This window comes from Euphorbia lathyris, chromosome 1 (assembly GCF_963576675.1).
Source record: "Euphorbia lathyris chromosome 1, ddEupLath1.1, whole genome shotgun sequence".
Classification (NCBI taxonomy): Eukaryota; Viridiplantae; Streptophyta; class Magnoliopsida; order Malpighiales; family Euphorbiaceae; genus Euphorbia; species Euphorbia lathyris.
Genome location: NC_088910.1, coordinates 44445653 through 44466885, shown reverse-complemented (window position 1 = coordinate 44466885; position 21233 = coordinate 44445653). Strand labels below are relative to the sequence as shown.

General features: G+C 33.8%; 1 long non-coding RNA gene and 1 other non-coding gene across 8 annotated transcripts; both read right to left on the bottom strand.

Annotated features, from left to right (window-relative positions):
- Positions 1-454: 454 nt before the first annotated feature.
- On the bottom strand, positions 455-9101 carry LOC136230521 (uncharacterized). 7 transcript variants are annotated; one of them, XR_010689442.1, is made up of 8 exons: positions 8547-9101; positions 7952-8162; positions 7533-7761; positions 6425-6570; positions 2189-6050; positions 1978-2070; positions 1032-1134; positions 455-662 (listed from the first exon to the last, which is right to left on the bottom strand). It is a non-coding gene; the product is annotated as an uncharacterized lncRNA (long non-coding RNA). The 7 variants fall into 7 exon arrangements; XR_010689440.1 differs by lacking the exon at positions 7533-7761 and having other exon boundaries at positions 2189-2292; positions 2455-6050; XR_010689433.1 differs by lacking the exon at positions 7533-7761 and having other exon boundaries at positions 2189-4407; positions 5734-6050.
- Positions 9102-12736: 3635 nt separating this feature from the next.
- LOC136215937 (small nucleolar RNA R71) lies at positions 12737-12843 on the bottom strand. Its single transcript, XR_010682939.1, has one exon. It is a non-coding gene; the product is annotated as a small nucleolar RNA R71 (small nucleolar RNA).
- Between the last annotated feature and the right edge of the window lie 8390 nt (positions 12844-21233).

Genomic DNA, 21233 nt, shown 5'->3' with positions numbered 1-21233 from the left:
TCAACCGTTGTTATTATGTCATTTTAATGAGTGAATATACGATCGTTATTTGCATATTCTACCATCATTATTATAACATTTTAACGAGTGAATGTACCGTTGTAATTTGCATATTCTACTTTAATTATTATGATATTTTAATAAGTGAATAGACAACAGGAATTTTCACATGCACCTTAATGAGCAAGTGAATTTGCTCATTAAGGTGCATGTGATCAAGATTGGAATAGACAATTGTTATTTATGAATTCTACCCTCGTTATTCTGACATTTTAATGAATAAATAAACAATTATTATTTTTGTATTCTACCGTCATTTTTGTAATGTTTTAATGAATAAATAGATTGTCGTTGTTTATTTGTGTATTTTTATTAAAAAGCAAATTTATAACTAAATATTTAATACACTAAAATACAAATGTACTAATTTAAACATAAATTCAATGTAATATAAACCAATTTGTTGTTTTATTGAAACAAAAGTGCATAACTATGAATAAAAATGTTAGATCCCTATTTTTTTCTAACACGGCAAAACAAATCATCTTGTTTGAATATAACATGATATGATATAGAATCAAAGTATAACTAATCTTCATGACTCCTGCTCCTGGAGCCCACAACGTCCTTAACAACTCTCCAAATTCAAAGGCAAGTTCACCCTGAACAATAAGAAAAGAAGAGGACCAGCACTATAAAGTTATAAAGTTAGCAAATTACTTAAAGATGACATGACCTAGTCACATACCTTCATCCCTAATGGACTTTACCGATTTATTTCTCTTTTGAGATCTTCTAAAAAATAATCATCTAGCTTTGGAGTGGCTGCTAATAACTAAATGGAGCTTAGAAATTCATTATATTAGAGCTTATCCAACAACATTTCATAATATATAGAATGTAATATAATAAACTACATAGTATAACTCATAAACATATCCCAAATTTCAATAACCACGAGACAAATATGTAATGGTAGCCTAAACGTTTAGACCCAGCAAACTAGTAAACGATCTGTGTACCAGTTTTACCTTAATGTCTTTCTCGTGGTCCTCAGGAACGCGGCGTTTCATCTCCTCGTAGAAGTAAAAAACTTCAAACCGGCATAAGGGAAGACCCTATAGAGCGACGGAGCTGACAAATGACAATAAACTCTCATTTTTTAATAGAATGAAAAGGTTCCATGTATGAAATATAATAGTCCACTCAGCCAAAGCTGATCGTATCTCACTTCCATCATCTTTAGAACATCAAAATCATAATAATTTAATGATAAGTGAATGATCCAAAGATAGATTATACACATTACATGGATAAAATAACAATCCAATCACTTGTATTATTCAAGGATATGCTTTATGATATTGTTGAATTGGTTTACACTGAATGTTCATTACTGATTAAAACTAAACCCCATCCAGCTTGTTTTTGCCTCACCCAAACTCACAGCCCGCACAAAACAATGTTCAATTACATATTCACTACTTTCACAAATCAAATTAGAGCATTGTCCCAAAAACAAAATTTACATACCATGGCATGAAATTGGTATATAACAAGGCAAAATGCAATTTTGGCCCGTAAAATTCTCAATTATATTCAGATGAGCCCCTCAACTGAATGTTTGTTCTAAACAACTTCAAATAACATAGAGGAATTCTGAGAGCATGATAGTTCAAAAGTAATTTTGTTCCACCACACCCTCAAAAGGACCAAATAGAAAATGTAAAATATCTCAGTAGCTGGAAAATGTGTTTTTCAAAATAACTCAAAGCAGAAGTCGGCTATGAAATCAAGTCAAAATAAATCCAGCAAAATTTCTCCGGGTGCGATCATAGTGTCAAGTCAGTGAAAACCAGTAAAAAATAAGCATAAACTACATACATTCAAAGTGACTAGAAAATAACAATTCATCTCAACAAAATAGACAACATCTGAATACTAGGAAAGAAAAAGGCCCAAATGATAAGAAAATACCAATTCTGAGTATCTAACTCCAAGGCCTGGTATTTTGCTCCCAGCTGAACCAAAATCTTCTGCACACTAACTTAATAGGGGAAGTAGGTCTTACTGGAATGTAACCATCCAAAAACAAATAAGAAACATCAGTAGACAAAAAAGAGGATAAGTGAAGAGCACATCTATTATAAATATGTGTGTGTTACAAAGATATATTTCGGTTATTTACCTGGTATGCCAATTTAGTTCGAACTAAATCAAGAGGATAAGTGCAGAGCACAGATGTTCCTCTAGAAAATGTTCCAGCTATAAGATCAAGTACTGGACCTATGTCTACATAAAACTGAGGATGATCAAATCTTAAAATCACACAGAAAAAAAATTCTTATCCAATAATCCAAATTATATATATACTATAAAAGTGAATGCTTTCAACAGTACATTTTAGTATTTTTATCAAAAATTTCCAATTAAGTCCCTCAAATTCTTCCATACCTTTTATTTTTAGGTGTTTTTTGGTCTTTTCAAGTTTCTACTGCTCACAACAAAACGACGCCGTTTAGGAGGGTATTTTCGTCCATCCACTACCCGATTCAGGGTTACGCACTTTTACTCTTGCTTTGCCTCCTCACATCATCTTCTCTAATCTGCACTTTCTTTCTTCCTCATTCCTTCTACATCGGAGACCATGAGTTTTCATCGGAAACCTGTCTTCTCCTTGCCTTCACCCCGCTGATGCAAAATATTATGTCGGTCTCTCTCCTCGCTTGATGGAGGTTAGTTTTGTCTTTTACGTGTGTGCTTCTAGGTTTCAGATTTTTCATCAATTTGGTCATTACCTTTTGCTCTCACCTGATCTGCTTCTTCCTCTTTCGGTTTCTGCCTCTATTACTCTTTGTCGGTGCGATGTCTTTGCTCTTACGCAGATTTTCAGAACCAGAGCATTCCATTATATTGATCGGTATTTTTCTCAATATCTGGTACTTTTTCTACCTTTATCAGTTATGTATATATATTCTGAATCACAGTGATTGTTTTCGTCCGATTTATGACTCACACTTTGCCTTTTTCCAGTCTTCATGTCTCAATTGATACTTTATATATCTGCTGTAGAAAGACAAGAGTTAGGATGTATTAATTTCAGTTTTTCCCCTTTCCATTTCTTTCTAATTATTAGTTTTCAATCTATTTCCCTCATTGTGACCTGATCTAGGTTTTTGAGGACTTCATTTTTGTTGCTTTGTTTTCATTTCGGGTTATCGGTTGTTAATTAAAGCTTTGGAATCTATGAGTTGAAGAGATAAATAAAACTATAAATCCATTTCAATTATCCTTTTCCTTCTACTATTTCAATATTCAAATCTGAATCATGTTTTCTTATTTTCATTCTAATAGCAGATCTGGTTATTTTCTCTATTTAATTGCTTTTTCTATTTCATTCTTTTGCTCCTACGGGTTTAGATCTGCTATTTTATTCTTTTGCTTTTACCATCTCTTGCTTTCTTTATTTTACTGATCTTTAGGGTTATTTATTTTCCTTTCTGACCTTTATTTGTGCAGATCTACGAAGTACTTAGTAGGCGGAATTGTGGTCGGCGTTGAAAGATCAGGTTGTCCTAGCTTATGCTTAGTTTTAAAACGCATGAAGTGTCTACTATCTCTCTTTTTGTTCATTCTTTCCTTTGTATCTGGGTTTTTCTTTTTTTAATTTTCCAGGAATCTTCTTTTTCTTACCTATTATTTCCATAGATGAAATGGAAAAGCATGTCATGATTTTGAGCTGGTAAGATTTCATTTATTTAGGTTTCTTGCTGTGGGATTGAGTGTCTGTGCCTCACTGGATGGTTAGATCTGAACAAAGGTATGCATATTTCTTTATTTAGATGACTTCTAATTTCTAGGGTTCTATTATTTTGTTTGTTGCTCTGTTTGTAACATTTTGATTTTTCTTTTGCTCCGTGACAATTTTCAGGTTCGATATGATCTTAGGTGCATGTTTCTAATTTTTCTGTGTTTTATTTTATGTGCTTTTTCATGTTTCAAATTTTTCACTTCTTACAGACCAAATGTAACCAAATAATAAAATTTTGGATACATCAGGAGCCAAACAATGCTTTAAGCCTTTTTTATTAACTCAGTTTCTACTGGTAGGCTTCTTTTCTATCTTCTAATCATTTGTTTGTTTTGTTATATTCCTCTATAGTTCTCCCCTGAACTCAAATTTCTTATTCCCTTTTACTCTGTCGGTGCGATGTGTTTGCTCTTACATAGATTTTCAGAACCAGAGCATTTCATTATATTGACCGGTGTTTTTCTCAATGTCTGGTACTTTTTCTACCTTTTTCAGTTATGTATATATATTCTGAATCACAATGATTGTTTTCGTCCGATTTATGACCACACTTTGCCTTTTTCCAATCTTCATGTCTCAATTGATACTTTATATATCTGCTGTAGAAAGACAAGAGTTTGAGGCATGTATTAATTTCAGTTTTTCTCCTTCCCATTTCTTTCTAATTATGTGTTGAATTTTTGCCCAATTGTTAAAAAGATCTTCTTTCTATTTTTACATATTGAAATTTTAAGCATAATTAATATGAAGTTTTATAATATGATTGTTTGGAAAGTAACGAGCTCTTACAAATGCTTCCAACTATGTTTCCTTTGAATGGTTTTTTATGGTCGGATGAAATAAAGGTGATCTTCTCAACCATCAGGTAGTTGTTGATTCCAGATGTGTTTTCAATATATTTCCCTCATTGTGACCTGATCTAGGCTTTTGAGGACTTCATTTTTGTTGCTTTGTTTTCGTTTTCTTTTGGGTTTATGGGTTGTTGTTAATTAAATCTTTGGAATCTACGGGTTGAAGAGATAAATAAAACTAAAATCCATTTCAATTTTCCTTTTCCTTCTGCTATTTCAATCTTCAAATCTGAATTTTTTCTTTCCTCTTAACGTTCCTGTCTTACCTAAAAATACAAATTGTGCAGATTAATCTTTTTTTTTTCATTTTCTTAAGGGTTTCCCATTAATTTGCAGGTAGTATGATCTAGATCAGGAACAAATTTCTAAGATGGTTAGTTTTTCCTGCTTCAATAAAATTTCACTGCAATTGACCTATGTTAACTCTTTTGTTTTTGGGATATGAACCGTTTCTAAACACTTTCTGGGTATTATTTGAATCACGTGTTCTTCTTTTTACTTGATTAATTTGATAATGCTTTTGTGTATGGGATATGCATTGCTTCCAAAGACTTCTTTGCTGTTATTAGAATTATGTGTTCTTCATATTACTTAATTAATCTCATAATGTTTTTATTGGAAATGATAAAATTTGTACTTCATTTGGTCTTATAAGCACAAAAAATATGTTGTTTTAAGAGCACAATAATATAAATTCAAAAGTATCCGATTATTTTTGTAAGCTTTGGTTACTTTGGACCTGCAGTTTTGGATCTCAGATATCAGTTGGAACTAGACCGACTGGTTAGTAGGTTTGATATTTTCAAATTCACGATGAGAAACAGTCAGTTTATGTCTAACCTTGGTTTTTTTTCTTTTATCAATGTATATAGATAGTTCCTAAAAAAACAATTATGAAAATTGATATATTTTTTTGGTTTAAATACAGCATTAAAGATTTTTTTAAATTCCCGAAGCAAAGCGAGGGTTACTTTCTAGTAAGAAATATTTCCCGATAATTTCAAGTTATCATGAATCTATTTACACAAGTAACCATAAGAAATCAAAAAATTTAAGGCATTAGGAACACACCTTGAAGAATTCTATTCACATGAACCAAGTCTTCACTAGTAAACATCCTCGTAAGAAGAAACTACTACTGATACCATTAAACCATGAATCTAATTACGGAAACTATTAGGGGTGAACTTGCTTATTTGCATCTCACGAACATGATGTGGTGACAGCGTATTTCTATCATTGGTAGCCTTTGCAAGCATGGTTCGGACAATGAAGCATTCCACCTCTTTGAAAATGAATTTTCCTCATGTTAATTGATGACAATGCTTCAAACACCAACCATATTTTTCCCTTCAAACAACCAACTTGCTTCATTTATATCACCCAACCTTCAAATGGAACAAAAGAACTTGTAAAAAACAGAGTCAAACAGAATCTCAAGCAGAAATCCTATTTATCACATGTCATTTAACAAGTTAAATAACAACAAATTAGATGTGGCTTAGAAGTGAAAACACCATTCTAAAATAATAAAAATCAACTCAGTCACTTGTTCATTTTTGCCAAAATTATTGAGTCTACACTTTAAATTTGAAATGTGATATTATTAAAAATTAAATGAATGAATGCAGGGCACTTGACAACAAAACGCGATATTTATAGTTTTGGAGTAGTACTACTAGACCTATTAACATGAAGAAGAGAAATGGATAAACTAACACCAAAGAGGGGGCAAAACCTAATTGATTGGGTTAAACCTTACCTGAAAAGTAGTAAGAGATTGTAGTACGTATCAAGTCAATGGCCACCTTCAGTGCATAAGTATGGACCCTAAAATGGCAGCCACTGTCGAAACACTTGAAGCTCCTGAATCTTACAAGGACATGGGTTTATCAAGTCAATGGCCACCTTCACAAAAATCAAAGAGAATTGACGAACTTCGAGCAATAACAAGAGTAATCCCAACAATTACGTGTGAATTGTGTATTTTTATTAGTAATGTGGATCTTGTAAATATGTGATCAGTGATATATATGTGGCTATGTGTATAAACCTTGCTTTGGAAATGGATATATAAAAAAGCATAATTTAGTTTAAATAAATTACTGTCTTCTTTTATGTGTTATAGTACTCAGAAACAAGTATACAAGTACATGAAAACCAAAACTAGCAGTGATATTGCAAATCTTGTTCAGTGTACAAGGTTTGCAATTAAGATTTTGCTCAGCCATAAAACGGAACAAACAAGTTACAGTCCGATATGATAACTAATCGGTGTTACCATCCCAAGTCTGCGATTGCCATAGAGTTACAGGTTTTCTACTTACATTTCAATCTAAAACAAGACCGTGTTTTTCAATTTGCTACCCTTAGAACCTACATTTTCTGTTTAATTTAGGGTCATTAAGAGAACCTCTAAGCTATAGATTTACTTTTGAGGAAATAGGAATTTAAACTGAAAAAACAACATTTGAAAGATAAATAAATAATTCCAATTAGGATGTAATGTTAATGATCTAGTTGGCCCTTAATGAACTATGTTCTGACCACCTACTAGCATCGGTAAATATTATACACAAAATTGAAAAACACACCAGAAATTGTTCAAGAAAAGCAAGACTTGAAAGGTTCTACCAGTTTTAACTTTAATTATGACTATGATCATACCATTGAACCAGAAGTTATGAATCTAAAATCATGTCTTTGAACGATTAGTATCATATCAGAAGTTATATCTTTGAACAACACAACATGATTCAGATCCAGATACCACATCAATGACCAGTGCTATATGAGCCAAGTTATGAATTTCAAATGAGACTTGAAAGGCTTTTTATCAGATTTATCGGCCTTAATGCAACACAAATTACCTGTTTTCCATTAGTGCTAATTCCTGCAGACCCCCACCTATTGCGAGTTGATTTGCCCAAGATCATATCATTGACAGGCAGGTTTACATAATATTACTCATATTACATGTCATTGTCTAGTTTTTCCATTCTGATAGTTTTGATGGTATTAAACAAGCAGTATGTATTAGGTGGTTCCTGACATTGTGTTGGATATAGCCATATTCTCTTGGACAGTTTTCTTTATGCTCTGCTTCTCAACCTCAATCATAGAAACATGACTTAGAATTACAACAAGATCTGATAACTGATAATTGGTTATGTGTACAAGAATTGTGGGGAGCTATTTCCTACAGGGTTGGCTCAAGTTGTAGAACAAGATGAATGGAATTTAATTTCAGCTCAATTTAAAAGAAAAATCGAAAGAAGATAAAGAAAACCTGATCAACTGTCTATTGATCTTGAGGAGTGGCCTGAGCCTTTAATGCTTCCTCTCTATTAACATGGGGATGGTGGCATAACATGTAAAGGCGTTAGAGAGAAACAGGGATCATGTGTACTTTTTAGGCACTGCTCAACTGCAAGTTGAACCTGGTAATCTTCACCATGCCCTAATGCTTCCCAATTTGACTCATAAAAAGGATCCATTCCCTAGATAAAATCAGCAATCAATAGAGAGTAATTAGAAAAAGAGATAGGAACTGACAACTAACAAGCAATGTTATGAATTTCAAAAGTACATGAAGCAGCATTACAAACCCAAACTCACAAATCTATGATCTCTAATCTACTTTACTAGGTAATGTCTGGAAAAATAAAAAGTGACGCAAACCCTTTTTCAATTTAGTGGCTTTATCTAAAACTCAGAACTTGAAAACAAGCAAGACAGAGAACATAAAAGCATGAACCATAGTAATTGCTCCCATCTCTATTAAAATAAGGATGGAATTGCTTCACTTTCATAACCATAGTGGGAAAATATAAAATTGAAATGGAGAAAAAGGAAATAGATATGTAAAGAATACTCTCACTTACTTTTGCTAGGAAGGCAGCTTAGAGTTTAGCGGCTGAGCAACTCGGATCAACACCTAGTATGGTGTAAGCAGAGGAAGTGGAAAGCTGAATTTTCTCTCCCAATTTCTCTGTGCAATTAATTGTGAAATTGGACTTCGAATTTGGAACACAGTTTTGAAATGGAAGAAATTAAGGAATGTAACTGAGTAAACACAAGGCCTCCATTCCTCTTCCTATTGAGGAATTAGGGTTTAGCGCTGAACTTGAAAAGACTCTAAATCTTTGTCAACAGTGAGGAAACGTGGGCAATCGAGGAAGATCTCGGAGGAACGTTGTTGGAGAAAGCCTTGTTAGATTTAGGGTTAGGATAAAGGGGTTGATGGAGAACGAGTAGGAGGACGTGATGACGTGAGGAGGGTTTTGCAGGGCTAGTAGAGGCGGATATACAGTAGAGCCGTGTTGAAGAAAGGGAGAGAGGGACTTCGGATTAGACACGATTGCAATTCAGAGGACTCTTCAAAATCCCTTTTTCCTTCATTGAAGCCAAATATTTGGGGGGAAATCAATGGCGGTATATTTTGCGTTGGAGGGAAATATCGGAGACAAAACTCCAATTAAGGAGGGGAATTTAATACTAATTATCGTATTTTTTTTTTATTGTGAATAAGGATATGTTAATAACAGGGTAATATATATTAATAACAACAAGTTTTGTTTACGGTCATTAATAGTATTTAAGTTTTAGTGAGAGTAATATTTTACTTTCGTAGAAAAGTATTTTTAACAAGGGTATTAGATGTACTGTCGTTAAATTTGGTCGTTATAGAACAAAATTCTTATAGTGAAATTAGTCTATGTGGGGTCGATACCATTCTTAGGAACGTTTACTACTTAATAACGATAGAGTCCACTTGCTCTTAGGAGTTAGATAGTTTTTATTGATGTCAATTGTAATTAGGGAGTGGCAAAGTTGTAAATATGAGGAAGTTGGAGTAAGGCGCAAGGCTGATCCACAAGGCTTTTTAAGTGATCCCAAGCGGAACATGACTTCAGTCATGCGGAGCATAGGATAGCCAGGAGAAGCGTGGATTGGCTGCTGATCCAATGAGTGCAACTTCCTCCAGATTACTCATACTCCATGTGAAGCGTGGGATTAAGTTAAGCGGAATATGGATTGGTTGCTAATCCAATAATTGTCCGTGCTTGCTTCCTCCTCCGACTTCCCTTGCCCGGACTCGATCCTCAAAGGAGATGCTCCGCATCATCATGTTGGCTTTAGCAAAATGTGATTGTCCTTTGGCATGTCATGTCGGACAATGTTAGCACGTCACATGTCGTATTGTATGGTTGATACGGCATGCCAACTCCTTTGGTCGATAGTTTTGGAGTAATCCTTTTCTTGATCTTGTATCATCTTTGACAAATGATACTTAGGCAAAAATTCAATAAGTTTCCTTAAAATTTGGACTTTAATCCTTTATATGAAGATTCCTAGAGATGCAAATGGGGCGGGGATTCCCTATCCCCGTCGGTGACCCGCCCCGACGGGGATGGGGAATCACCGATAAGAATCCCCATGGGACGGGGATGAGGATAATTTTATCCCCCGTGATGGGGATGGGGCGGGGATAGGGGATGGTATTCCCGTCCCGTGGGGATCCCCGACCCCGCGCTGTTAACCCCCGATGGGGAATCCCCGATGAATCCCCAATTATTCCCCATTATAATTAAAATTATTCTTTAAATATTATAATTTATAACATTTAACTTAAATTAAATAGACTTATTTTCAAATAAAAAAATTAATGGGATAAATAAAATATTAGCCAAGGACTAAATGGATATTTTTTTCCCAACCTAAATGCATAATATCTCTAATGTTCTTTCCAACAAACCTAGAACTAGAAAGGAAAAGAGAAAAGAAATATATATTGATTTTTTAAAATATAAATGGTGATTCCCCGTGGAGACGAGATATAGAATAGGGAAAATGTGTTTTTAAACCGAGATAAGGATCCCCGCAGGGACGGGGATGGGGGACAAATATGTCCCTGTTAAGCCCAAAATATACCTAAAATATCATTAATATTTACATCAGTTTTGCTATGAAATCGTGGTGTTTATATCTATTTAGAGTACTTTTACGTTCGAATATGTTTCTTTCATGCAAGGTACCTAAATATTTGGTAAAATCTAAATAGGAACGAAAAGAGATAAGAAACAAAGGAAAAACTCTACAAAAGGAGTCAAAGACGACGAAAATCGAACGCACCGAAACGAGGACGAGGAGGAAGTCAGAAACGAAGAAAAACATCCTGTGTCGTGACCGAGAATCCTCCATTCTCGGTCGCTACACGCGTTGTCCAGATACTTCCCCCTTTCGTTCGAAGGCTGAAAAAACTATTTCTCCATTCTCGGCCAAGAATTTACATTCTCGGTAAGTTCAGATTTTCGGGCAGCCCAATATACACTTGTTCGTTGTCAAAGATACGCGTCCATTCGATTGGATAAGAACGTCTCTTCACAGCAGACACGATCCTTAGACTCGACTCCTCAACATCTATAAATAAAGAGTTGATTTCAGAGTTGATATGATATATTGAAGAAAAGATTTAGTACAGAATTAATGCAGAAATTCTGAGTCAAGCAATTCAGAGTTAGAAGTTCGATTTTGTAAAAAGCAATATGATGTACACACATTGTTTATCAAATAATTACAAACACAGTAGCATTTAGATTTAGATTAAGATCAGTTTATATTAGTTTACATTCTGGTAGTTGATGATCCATCTCTATTCCGAAAATTCAGTGAGAAGATTAAGTAGCGGATTCGACCCCGGAGCTTGACAAACTCTAATGAGGTTTGAGGAAAGGATTGACAAACTGGAACTTGAATGTCGTTTTGAATGCTTCCATGCTTTCTGTTCTCTGTAAACTTGTATCAAATTTATACTTCATCTAATAAAGTTTATGCAATTCAATAGATTTTTATGTAGTACTTCTGTAATTGATCCGAAGTGAGTTCTTGTTTTTTCATTAATACGTAGTTGAATTCAATATCTTTACAAGGAAACTTTGTTGAACACTTAGGCAAATTAATTCTTATGCATACTAATTTGGTTAAGGTAGCAATCTAACCTAGTCGTAGGAGGATTGTCTGCAGTTCAAAGCCCCTTTAATTGAAGGAATTTACGTTATTACATTTTCATAATTTGTACAAAGTTTAAAGTTGTTTTCTTTGCTTAATGCAAACGAATACATTTATTCTCTTTTTCTAAACACTAAACGTTTCTGTTTTATAATTCATTCTCAAAACAGAATTGATTTCTAACATTCTACATATTCTAATCTAATTCTTATTCTATCAATTTCAAAATCAATTTCAAATAACGATTATCTATTTATATAAACCTTAAGTCATATTTAATCTACACATTAATAAGTTTTTGTTGAAAAACGTTCCCCATGGGATCGATATCTTTTTATTACTACAACCGAAACCGTGCACTTGCGGAAATCGCTCTACAAGTTTTTGGCGCCGTTGCCGGGGAACGCCAAAAATTTTAACAAAAATTTAGATTTTTCGTGTTTTATTTCGAATCTAAGTTTATACATACTTATTTTAACTTTTGTAATTTATTAATTTTAATTTACTAACATATTTATTTTTCAAATTCTGTTTTGAAGGTAGTTTCGGTTCATGTAAGATTTCAAGTTCATGCGCAGTTCTCGAAGTTCAGGCATTCCACCAAAACCGCTAGACCCAGAAATTGAAAAGACTATTAAAAAGAAAAAGAAAGACAAGAAAAACAAAATTCAGAACCACCGCCAGAAAATATGGCAAATCCACCAACACTTATGGAATACGCTAGGCCAGGAGTGGCTGGTGTAACCAATAGTATCATTACACCCAGAATCACTACAAACCAATTTGAAATTAAGCCCGCTTTGCTTAATATGTTGCAAAATAATGTAACATTTTATGGGTTACCTAACGAAAATCCTAACACCCAATAAATTTCCTTGAAATTTGTGACACTTTTAAGATACCAGATGTGACTGCCGAAGCAATCAAACTTCGCCCCTTTCCTTTCACTTTGAAGGACAAAGCCAAAGAGTGGTTAACTTCTATGCCAGGCGCAGCATTTGCGACTTGGGACCAACTAGCCCAAGCGTTTTTATCAAAATATTTTCCTTTAGCAAAAACCGCAAGAGTCATAAAAGAGTTAACATTTTTTTCTCAAAATGATAACGAAACTCTTTATGAGGCTTGGGAACGTTTTAAAGAACTTCAACGTTTATGCCCACACCACCAATTGCCCGATGCACTTTTAATGCAAACATTTTATAATGGAGTAAATCCTACAACTAGAGGTTCATTAGATGCTATGTCGGGAGGGTTATTTATGAAGAAGACATCAGCCCAAGCAAGAGAAATTTTGGAGGAAATGGCAATCAACAGCAGTATGTGGCCCGCAGAACGTGGACATATACCGGTGGCAAAACCATCGTCCTCAACCACATCATCAGTTAAAGGTATAGTGAATCTTGATCCAGTTGTGATGTTACAAGCCCAATTTTCTGCCTTATCGCACAAAATTGATAGGTTTATGGCACCGTGCGATTCTAACGGTAATCCAATCCAAACGGAAGTGGATTATGAAGGTATGAGCGAGATTGAACAGGTAAATTTTTCCCAAGGGCAAAACCAAACTAATAATCCTTATTCTAATACCTATAATCCTGGATGGAGGAATCATCCTAACTTTAACTGGAAAGATAATAATAATAATGCAAATACTAATCAAAATCGTACCAATAATTATCAAAATCAATCAAGAGATACGATTAGCACTTTATCTTCTAAAATCGACAAATTTATAGATGCTATCGGTGGAAAAATAAGTAATCACGACGATGGTTTTAAACGGATCGAGAATAAATTCGATCAGCTTATTAAAAACCACTCATCTAGCATCCATAATTTGGAGGTTCAAATTGGACAAATTGCTAATCAATTCCATCCCGGAAAGAGGGAAGTCTTCCCAGCCATACGGAGGAAAATCCGAAAGAGCATGTAAAGGCTATCACTCTTCGTTCAGGAAAAAATTACTTAGGTCCGGAAATTCCCGGAGATTCGACTTTACCAGGAACTGATTTACGAAAATCCAAAGAAGATACATTAAACACAGAAAGTTCACCAATTGACTCAAGTATAAAAACTTTTATACCCAAACCACCTTTTCCATACAAAGTCCGAAATAAGGACTATGACAAACAACTTTTAACGTTTTTAGACAAACTTAAAAATTTGCACATTAATTTGACGTTTATGGATGCGATTACGCAAATTCCTAACTATGGTAAGTTCTTAAAGGATTTAATTTCAAAGAAAATAAGTTGGGAAGGAATTTCATCAATTTCGCTAACTGAAGACTGTAGTTCAACAGTGTCAAGCAATTTGCCCACTAAACTCAAAGATCCCGGATGTTTTACTATTCCGTGTAAGTTGGGAGATATTGAATTCCCAAGTTATCTTTGTGATTTAGGAGCAAGTATAAACTTAATGTCGTTGTCTATTTTTAACAAGTTAGGTTTAGAAGAAGATATCAAACGTACCAATATGGTTTTGCAATTAGCAGATCAAACCACTAAAAGACCATATGGTATAATTGAGGACGTTTTAGTTAAAGTTGACAAATTTATTTTTCCTACCGATTTCGTTATATTAGACTTTGCATATGACGTTAATTGTCCACTTATTTTTGGTAGACCGTTTATAAACACGGGACGTGCTCTAGTTGATGTGTCGGAAGGGAAAGTAGTTTTAAGAATAGGAGAAGATAATAAGATCGAGTATAATATGAACAAAGCGATGAAATATCCTATGGAGGAATTCGCTTGTATGAAACTTGACTTAGTTGAAGATTGTGTCAATGACATTATTCAAAAAGAAGAAGTAATAGAACCTATAATGGGAGAAGAATTAGAAGATAAGGACCCAGAACCTTTGATTCGAGAAAATGGACCAGTTCTGCCTTCAATTGTAATACCTCCTAAATTAGAACTTAAAGAGTTACCAAACCATTTGTGGTACGCTTTCTTAGGCGAAGGCGATTCTCTACCTAAAATTATCTCTAACAAGTTAACAAAAGATCAAGAAGAAAAATTGAAAGAAGTTGTTAGAAATAGGATATGAAGTATGGGATGGCAAATTTCAGACCTAAAAGGAATTAATCCTAGTGTTGTAATGCATATAATTCACTTAGAAGAAGATAATCCACCTAAAGCGGATAGGAAAAGACGCTTAAATCCGAACATGAAAAAAGTAGTAAAAAATGAGATTACTAAACTTTTAGACAATGGAATCATTTATCCTATCTCGGATAGTGAATGGGTTAGTCCAATCCATTGTGTACCTAAAAAGGGAGGCATAACTGTTGTAAGGAATGACGAAGGTGAATTAATACCTACGCGAACCACCACCGGTTGGAGGGTTTGTATAGATTATAGGAACCTAAACAAAGCAACCAGGAAAGATCATTTTCCTCTACCTTTCATTGATCAAATGATCGAAAGGATAGCCGGTCATGCTTTTTATTGTTTTCTAGATGGTTATTATGGATTCTTTCAAATTTATATTTACCCGGATGACCAAGATAAAACAACCTGCACATGTCCTTATGGAACCTTTGCATATAGGAGAATGCCCTTTGATCTATGTAATGCACCAGCAACATTTCAACGTTGTATGACTGCAATTTTTAACGATTTCATTGAAGATATCATAGAAGTTTTTATGGATGCTTTTTCAGTTTATGGAGATTCTTTCGATGTATGTTTAGGAAATTTAGATAAAGTTTTGTTTAGATGTGAAGAGACGAATTTAGTGTTAAACTGAGAAAAATGTCATTTCATGGTTGACGAATGAATTGTTTTAGGTCATAAAATATCTGAAAAAGGATTAGAAGTGGATAGAGCAAAAACTTCAGTGATAGAGAAATTACCCCCTCCAACTACTGTTAAGGGAGTACGGTCATTTTTAGGACATGCAGGTTTTTACAGACGATTTATTAAAAACTTTTCTGTAATTTCCAAACCACTTACTAACTTACTTATGAAAGACTCAACCTTTGATTTTAATAAATATTGTGTTAAAGCTTTCGAAACATTGAAGACAGCCTTAGTCAGTGCACCCATAATTGCTAAACCCGATTGGGATTTACCTTTTGAAATTATGTGTGATGCAAGTGACTTAGCCGTAGGATGTGTTTTAGGTCAAAGGAATGATAAGAAGCTTCATGTTATTTATTATGCCAGTCACACATTGTCCGGTGCTCAATTAATTTACACCACAACCGAAAAAGAAATGTTAGCGGTAGTTTTTGCATGTGATAAGTTTAGGTCGTACTTGCTAGGATCTAAAGTTATTATATATACCGATCACGCAGATTTAAGGTATTTATTTGCTAAAAAAGATGCAAAACCACGTCTGATTAGATGGGTTTTGTTATTACAAGAATTTGATATAGAAATTAAAGACAAAAATGGAGTAGAAAACCTTGTCGCCGATCATCTATCGAGACTTGAAGATGAAAATGGTCCTATATGTGAAACTATCGGTAGACGAGATGATTTCCCTAATGAATATCTCTATCAGATAAAAAGTGTCATGTCACCATGGTATGCAGATATAGCGAATTATCTCGCAGCTAATATTGTTCCAGAAGGGTTAAGTTTCCAGCATAAGAAAAAATTCTTTTCCGATGTTAGACAGTATTTTTGGGAAGATCCCTTCTTGTTCAAAACTTATGGTGATGGTATGATTAGGAGATGCGTTAGCGAAAATGAATACGGGTCTATAATGTCAAAATGACATTCAAGCTTTTATGGAGGGAATAACGGCGTTAGTAAAACAGTAGCTAGGATATTAGAATGTGGATTCTTTTGGCCTACATTGTTTAAAGACGTTCGTTCGTTTATTATTCGTTGTGACAAATGTCAAAGAACCGAGAATTTTGGAAGGAAAGATGAGATGCCTCTCACAAACATATTAGAAGTTGAAGTCTTCGATGTGTGGGGGGTCGATTTTATGGGTCCTTTTCCCCCTTCTTTTGGTAAAACTTATATTTTAGTAGCCGTAGATTCTGTTTCAAAGTGGGTTGAAGAAATTGCAACCCCGACGAATGATTCTAAGGTTGTCCTTGAATTTCTTGACAATATATTTTGTAGATTTGGATTCCCAAGAGTTGTGATAAGTGATGGAGGTACCCATTTCATAAACTGTAGTTTTGAATCACTTATGAGAAAATATGGAGTACGCCACCGCGTATCTACGCCATACCATCCTCAATCGAATGGTCAAACAAAGATATCAAATAGAGAACTCAAATGGATTCTAGAGAAAACAGTTTCGTCTTCAAGGAGAGATTGGTCTTGTAAACTCAACAATGCGTTATGGGCATACCGTACTACATTTAAAACACCAATAGGAATGACACCATATACCGATTAGTGTATGGGAAACCATGTCATTTGCCAGTAGAATTAAAACATAAAGCTTATTGGGCTATTAAAGCACTTAACTATGATTTACAACAAGCAGGTAAGAAACGTTTGCTCGACTTGAATGAGTTGGATGAATTACGTCATTTATCTTACGAAAATGCAAAAATATATAAAAAGAAAGTGAAAAAATGGCACGATGCCAAAATTAAAGTCAAAAGCTTTAGCGTTGGAGCTAAGGTGTTGTTATTTAATTCACGACTCCGATTATTTCCAGGTAAACTTAAGTCTAGATGGACAGGACCATATTTAGTCGTTAAAACATTCGACTATGGATCCTTAGAACTTGAAGGACCTAACGGAGTTTGCTTTAAGGTTAACGTTAATAGATGCAAAATCTATTATGAAAACACTCCAATTAGGGAAATTGAGTTCATAACAGAATTTCATGAAGATTAATTCGTTAATTTTTCATAAATCTCCGATACGATTTTAAGTAAAATTGTCTCGAGTGAATGTATTTAAGTAAATAAATTCTTTCTTTCAATCTCTATTTTCTATCATGCAATTCATGATACAATAAATCTTATTTTTAATTTTCAATTAGGTTTATAGGTATTAAATTGAACTAACATTTTTAGCTCGGTTTGATTTCGTCTTACATTAACACCAATTAAAGTTTTTAAGGAAACTTTAGCCATAATACATGTTGAATTTTAAGTCAATATATGATGAATGTGCTATTTTTCTTTTTCCCAATTTACAATTCATAATTCATAATAATTAAATCAATTAGTAATATTCTTAACTTTTGGCCACGATTGAGACCAACCTTATCACAATCGAGGTATGAAAGGGAAGAAAATTAAGTACCGTTTACTTTTGGCCACGGTTGCGACCACCCTTATCACAATCGAGGTATGGAAGGAACGTTTAAGTAGAAATTAAACGTGTTTAAGTTTAAAGTAACGATTACGTCCACCCATGGCATGGTCGGTACCTCTTGAGCAAACACAAAAGCAATAAAATGCATATAAAGTTACGATCGAGACCACCCTTATCTCGGGCGTAACTAAGCAGTTCATTAACCCAAATACTTACTCATATCATGTAATAGTTTAGGTTTGGGAAAGGAAATTTTGTGCTTTGAAATGCCTTGAGACGAAAGACTCTATAACATGCGTGCTTATATCGTCCCAAATACATCAATTTAAAATTGAAATACAAGACGAATGATATATCGCCTTTATACTAAGTTAGTTTGATATTTTGCGTATAAATTTGCCATGCGAAGTTAGTCTTTTCGGCTTAACTAATTCAAAATGGAATACAAAGATATATGTTTTATTTTCATAAAGAGGTTAGTTAAAGAATAAATTCAGTGAAATTTTGCTCGGGACTAGCAAAAGATTAAGTGTGGAGATTTGTTAAGCCCAAAATATACCTAAAATATCATTAATATTTACATCAGTTTTTCTATGAAATCGTGTTGTTTATATCTATTTAGAGTACTTTTACGTTCGAATATGTTTCTTTTATGCAAGGTACCTAAATATTTGGTAAAATCCAAATAGGAACGAAAAGAGGTCAAAAACGAAGAAAACTCTAGAAAAGGAGTCAAAGACGACGAAAATCAAACGCACCGAAACGAGGACGAGGATGAAGTCAAAAGTGGAGAAAAACATCCCGTGTCGCGACCGAGAATCCTCCATTCTCGGTCGCGACACTCGTTGCCCAGATACTTCCCCCTTTCGTTCGAAGGCTGAAAAAACTGTTTCTCCATTCTCGGCCGAGAATTTACATTCTCAGTAAGTTCAGATATTCTGGCAGCCCAATATACACTTGTTCGTTTTCAAAGATACGCGTCTGTTCGATTGGATAAGAACGTCTCTTCACAGCAGACACGATCCTTAGACTCGAGTCCTCAACATCTATAAATAAAGAGTTGATTTCAGAGTTGATATGATATATTGAAGAAAAGATTTAGTACAGAATTAATGCAGAAATTCTGAGTCAAGCAATTCAGAGTTAGAAGTTCGATTTTGTAAAAAGCAATATGATGTACACACATTGTTTATCAAATAATTACAAACACAGTAGCATTTAGATTTAGATTAAGATCAGTTTATATTAGTTTACATTCTGGTAGTTGACGACCCATCTCTATTCCGAAGATTCAGCGAGAAGATTAAGTAGTGGATTCGACCCCGGAGCCTGACAAACTCTAACGAGGTTTGAGGAAAGGATTGACAACCTGGAACTTGAATGTCGTTTTGAATGCTTCCATGCTTTCTGTTCTTTGTAAACTTGTATCAAATTTATACTTCATCTAATAAAGTTTATACAATTCAATAGATTTTTATGTAGCACTTCTGTAATTGATCCGAAGTGAGTTCTGGTGTTTTCATTAATACGTAGTTGAATTCAATATCTTTACAAGGAAACTTTGTTGAACAGTTAGGCAAATTAATTATTATGCATATAAGTACTAATTTGGTTAAGGTAGCAATCTAACCCGACCGTAGGAGAAATGTCTGCGGTTCAAAGCCCTTTAATTGAAGGAATTTACGTTATTACATTTCCATAATTTGTACAAAGTTTAAAGTTGTTTTCTTTTCTTAATGCAAACGAATACATTTATTCTCTTTTTTAAGCACTAAACGTTTCTGTTTTATAATTCATTCTCAAAACAGAATTGATTTCTAACATTCTACATATTCTAATCTAATATTCTTATTCTCTCAATTTCAAAACCAATTTCAAATAACGATTATCTATTTATACAAACCTTAAGTCGTATTTAATCTACACATTAATAAGTTTTTGTTGAAAAACGTTCTCTGTGGGATCGATATCTTTTTATTACTATAAGAGAAACCGTGCACTTGCGGAAATCGCTCAACAGTCCCCGTCTAATTCGCGGGAATGGGGACAGGAAATCTCCGACTAGTCGGGGATGGGAAGGGGAAATGCATTCCCCGCCCCGTCCCGCCCCGTTTACATCCCTCTAGAACTCATAGAGATGAATTTTGTCAATTAAAAAAAGGATAACAATAAGAAAATTCTATTCAAAATTAGACCACATCTTTCAAACAGCCACTATAACTAACATGTGGAAAATAGTATAATAGTGTCGGAGATTAATATAAGATATATGATTGTTAAGGCCCAATCATATATCTTATATTAATCTCCGACAAATAGTACTTTCATATAGATAAAAAAAATTCCATCAATCATTTTTCAGTGGCACTCTTTAAGATTCTTATGATACCATTGACTTGCCTATATAAGGAACTACTCGTTAGCTACATTCTTAATAATTCTTATCCTTCACCTTCCTTCTCATAACGATAACATCAATCATTTTCTCTTTATTTTTCTAACTCATGTATAAAGAAATTCTACTGAGTGGAAGATAACCTTTATCATTTTTCATGTGAAAACTTTCCATCCAAACACCCTATATAGTTCCAATGAATGAAAAGAAGCTTTTATCTCCAATTTTGGGTCTAGTTTTGTGTAACAAATAGCAAATTTGGGTTGATCAAGGTTAGTCCGTTAATCCCTCTACTCAAGGGAGAAATAAAGAAAAAATTACCATTACCGATTATTATTGCCAAAAAAATTATATTACTTTTAACACATTTTCATGGATTGACCTTCCAAGTGTTTTGTTGTCATTCCTCCATTATTAAAGTCTACCAAAGGGTTTGTAGAACTTTTCAATTCTTCTGAAATAAATTTATATATATATATATATATATATATATGTGTGTGTGTGTGTGTGTGTTTAATACACAATTACACATCTAAATATGTAAAAGAGAAATTTACATAGAAACTCATGTTTTAAAAATTATCTACAATTATGTCAAGTTATTACACTTTTAATTATGTCAAATTAACTAAATCATTATTTTTATCGACCCCAAAAATAAAAGAGAAATTTATATAGAAATTCATGTTTTAAAAATTATCTACAATTATATCAAGTAAATTTTAATTATGTCAAATTAAGTAAATCATCACTACAAGAAAAAGAGGAGTTAACTACCGATTTTAATGACCAATTGTATTTTAGTAGTTAAATAAAGACTAACTTGGTCATTAGCTTACTCTGATAGTCGTAAAAGTGAATGCCAAATCCTGGACCCACATTAATGACTGATCAGTCTTGTTTAATGACTGATTAATAGGTCA